This window comes from Drosophila pseudoobscura, unplaced genomic scaffold, assembly GCF_009870125.1.
Source record: "Drosophila pseudoobscura strain MV-25-SWS-2005 unplaced genomic scaffold, UCI_Dpse_MV25 Unplacedtig00000089, whole genome shotgun sequence".
Lineage (NCBI taxonomy): Eukaryota > Metazoa > Arthropoda > Insecta > Diptera > Drosophilidae > Drosophila > Drosophila pseudoobscura.
Window position 1 is genome coordinate 1 of NW_022881713.1, and position 4,290 is coordinate 4,290.

Below are 4,290 nucleotides of genomic sequence, written 5' to 3' on the forward strand. Positions count from 1 at the left end.
AATTTTGTTGTAAATATAAATTTTAATATTCTTCGTGATATTCGTTTATAAAAATACGAATATTATAATGATTTCATTATGAGAACGCTCTATATATAATAATATAGTGTAATTATCATTATAAATTTAATATACGTATATACAACCTCACTCATAGGGACACTACCCCTGAATTTAAGCATATTATTAGGGGAGGAAAGAAACTAACCAGGATTTTCTTAGTAGCGGCGAGCGAAAAGAAATCCATTTCAGCACTAAGTCACTTTGTCTATATGGCAAACGTGAGATGCAGTGTATGGAGCGTCAATATTCTAGTATTAGAAATTAACGATTTAAGTCCTTCTTAAATGAGCCATTTACCCAGAGGGTGCCAGGCCCGTATAACGTTAATGATTACTAGATGATTTTCCACAGAGTCGTGTTGCTTGATAGTGCAGCACTAAGTGGGTGTAAACTCCATCTAAAACTATATAACCATGAGACCGATAGTAAACAAGTACCGTGAGGGAAATTGAAAAGAACTCTGAATAGAGAGTAAACAGTACGTGAACTGCTTAGAGGTTAAGCCCGATGAACCTGAATATCCGTTATGGAAAATTCATCATTAAAGTTTTAATATTTTAACAATATTATAATAATAGTGTGCATTTTTTCCATATAAGGACATTGTAATCTATTAGCATATAACAAATTTATCATAAAATATGACTTATAGTTTATTCAAATTATTATGCTTGCATTTTAACATAGAATAAATGTCTTAATTTGATAAGTGTGATAAATTAAAATTAATACAGTGCGTTAATTTTTCGAAATTATATAATGGCATAATTATCATTGATTTTTGTGTTTATTATAGCATTGGTATGATTAACAATGCGAAAGATTCAGGATACCTTCGGGACCCGTCTTGAAACACGGACCAAGGAGTCTAACATATGTGCAAGTTATTGGGAGAATTAATAGCGGTAATAACTTGACTAATAATGGGATTAGTTTTGTAACTATTTATAGATAATAACACATCCCGGGGCGTTCTATATAGTTATGTATATAATATTTATATTATTTATGCCTCTAACTGGAACGTACCTTGAGCATATATGCTGTGACCCGAAAGATGGTGAACTATACTTGATCAGGTTGAAGTCAGGGGAAACCCTGATGGAAGACCGAAACAGTTCTGACGTGCAAATCGATTGTCAGAATTGAGTATAGGGGCGAAAGACCAATCGAACCATCTAGTAGCTGGTTCCTTCCGAAGTTTCCCTCAGGATAGCTGGTGCATTTTAATGTTATATAAAATAATCTTATCTGGTAAAGCGAATGATTAGAGGCCTTAGGGTCGAAACGATCTTAACCTATTCTCAAACTTTAAATGGGTAAGAACCTTAACTTTCTTGATATGAAGTTTAAGGTTATGATATAATGTGCCCAGTGGGCCACTTTTGGTAAGCAGAACTGGCGCTGTGGGATGAACCAACGTAATGTTACGGTGCCCAAATTAACAACTCATGCAGAAACCATGAAAGGCGTTGGTTGCTTAAAACAGCAGGACGGTGATCATGGAAGTCGAAATCCGCTAAGGAGTGTGTAACAACTCACCTGCCGAAGCAACTAGCCCTTAAAATGGATGGCGCTTAAGTTGTATACCTATACATTACCGCTAAAGTAGATGATTTATATTACTTGTGATATAAATTTTGAAACTTTAGTGAGTAGGAAGGTACAATGGTATGCGTAGAAGTGTTTGGCGTAAGCCTTCATGGAGCTGCCATTGGCACAGATCTTGGTGGTAGTAGCAAATAATCGAATGAGACCTTGGAGGACTGAAGTGGAGAAGGGTTTCGTGTGAACAGTGGTTGATCACGAGTTAGTCGGTCCTAAGTTCAAGGCGAAAGCCGAAAATTTTCAAGTAAAAAATCAGTGAGTAATATTGTCAAATCTTTTATGATTTTTAAATACTTGAATAATTTTGAACGAAAGGGAATACGGTTCCAATTCCGTAACCTGTTGAGTATCCGTTTGTTATTAAATATGGGCCTCGTGCTCATCCTGGCAACAGGAACGACCATAAAGAAGCCGTCGAGAGATATCGGAAGAGTTTTCTTTTCTGTTTTATAGCCGTACTACCATGGAAGTCTTTCGCAGAGAGATATGGTAGATGGGCTAGAAGAGCATGACATATACTGTTGTGTCGATATTTTCTCCTCGGACCTTGAAAATTTATGGTGGGGACACGCAAACTTCTCAACAGGCCGTACCAATATCCGCAGCTGGTCTCCAAGGTGAAGAGTCTCTAGTCGATAGAATAATGTAGGTAAGGGAAGTCGGCAAATTAGATCCGTAACTTCGGGATAAGGATTGGCTCTGAAGATTGAGATAGTCGGGCTTGATTGGGAAACAATAACATGGTTTATGTGCTCGTTCTGGGTAAATAGAGTTTCTATCATTTATGGTAGTTACTTGTTCCCCGGATAGTTTAGTTACGTAGCCAATTGTGGAACTTTCTTGCTAAAATTTTTAAGAATACTAATTGGGTTAAACCAGTTAGTTCTTATTAATTATAACGATTATCAATTAACAATCAATTCAGAACTGGCACGGACTTGGGGAATCCGACTGTCTAATTAAAACAAAGCATTGTGATGGCCCTAGCGGGTGTTGACACAATGTGATTTCTGCCCAGTGCTCTGAATGTCAAAGTGAAGAAATTCAAGTAAGCGCGGGTCAACGGCGGGAGTAACTATGACTCTCTTAAGGTAGCCAAATGCCTCGTCATCTAATTAGTGACGCGCATGAATGGATTAACGAGATTCCTACTGTCCCTATCTACTATCTAGCGAAACCACAGCCAAGGGAACGGGCTTGGAATAATTAGCGGGGAAAGAAGACCCTTTTGAGCTTGACTCTAATCTGGCAGTGTAAGGAGACATAAGAGGTGTAGCATAAGTGGGAGATATTAGATTTCGGTTTGGTATCGACAATGAAATACCACTACTCTTATTGTTTCCTTACTTACTTGATTAAATGGAACGTGTATCATTTCCTAGCCATTATACGGATATATTTATTATATCTTATGGTATTGGGTTTTGATGCAAGCTTCTTGATCAAAGTATCACGAGTTTGTTATATAATCGCAAACAAATTCTTTAATGAGAAAATGCATTTATGTATTTTCAATTTGAAAATTTGGTATAACTCCAATTACTCAGGTATGATCCAATTCAAGGACATTGCCAGGTAGGGAGTTTGACTGGGGCGGTACATCTCTCAAATAATAACGGAGGTGTCCCAAGGCCAGCTCAGTGCGGACAGAAACCACACATAGAGCAAAAGGGCAAATGCTGACTTGATCTCGGTGTTCAGTACACACAGGGACAGCAAAAGCTCGGCCTATCGATCCTTTTGGTTTAAAGAGTTTTTAACAAGAGGTGTCAGAAAAGTTACCATAGGGATAACTGGCTTGTGGCGGCCAAGCGTTCATAGCGACGTCGCTTTTTGATCCTTCGATGTCGGCTCTTCCTATCATTGTGAAGCAAAATTCACCAAGCGTTGGATTGTTCACCCATGCAAGGGAACGTGAGCTGGGTTTAGACCGTCGTGAGACAGGTTAGTTTTACCCTACTAATGACAAAACGTTGTTGCGACAGCATTCCTGCGTAGTACGAGAGGAACCGCAGGTACGGACCAATGGCACAATACTTGTTCGAGCGAACAGTGGTATGACGCTACGTCCGTTGGATTATGCCTGAACGCCTCTAAGGTCGTATCCGTGCTGGACTGCAATGATAAATAAGGGGCAATTTGCATTGTATGGCTTCTAAACCATTAAAAGTTTATAATTTATTTTATAAACGACAATGGATGTGATGCCAATGTAATTTGTAACATAGTAAATTGGGAGGATCATCGATCACCTGATGCCGCGCTAGTTGCATATAAAAACATTATTTAATACAATGACAAAGCCTAGAATCAATTGTAAACGACTTTTGTAACAGGCAAGGTGTTGTAAGTGGTTGAGCAGCTGCCATACTGCGATCCACTGAAGCTTATCCTTTGCTTGATGATTCGATATATATAAATTTATTCTTTATATATGAAAATTATTTTTATATATTTATATGAATATATACCTATAAATGGTAATATATATTTATATATAGATATATATTAAAAAGAATATATTTTATATAAATATGGATAAATTATTTATCCTATATAAATTACGTTGGCTTGAATATGAATATAATGTTATATTATAAGTTTGTTATACTTAATTAC

The 4,290-nt window shown here is 37.1% G+C and overlaps 1 non-coding gene across 1 annotated transcript; it reads left to right on the forward strand.

Annotated features, from left to right (window-relative positions):
- The first annotated feature begins 142 nt into the window (after nt 1-142).
- Nucleotides 143-4,081, forward strand: LOC117185467 (large subunit ribosomal RNA). The gene has a single exon (XR_004470979.1). It is a non-coding gene; the product is annotated as a large subunit ribosomal RNA (ribosomal RNA).
- The last annotated feature ends 209 nt before the right edge of the window (nt 4,082-4,290 follow it).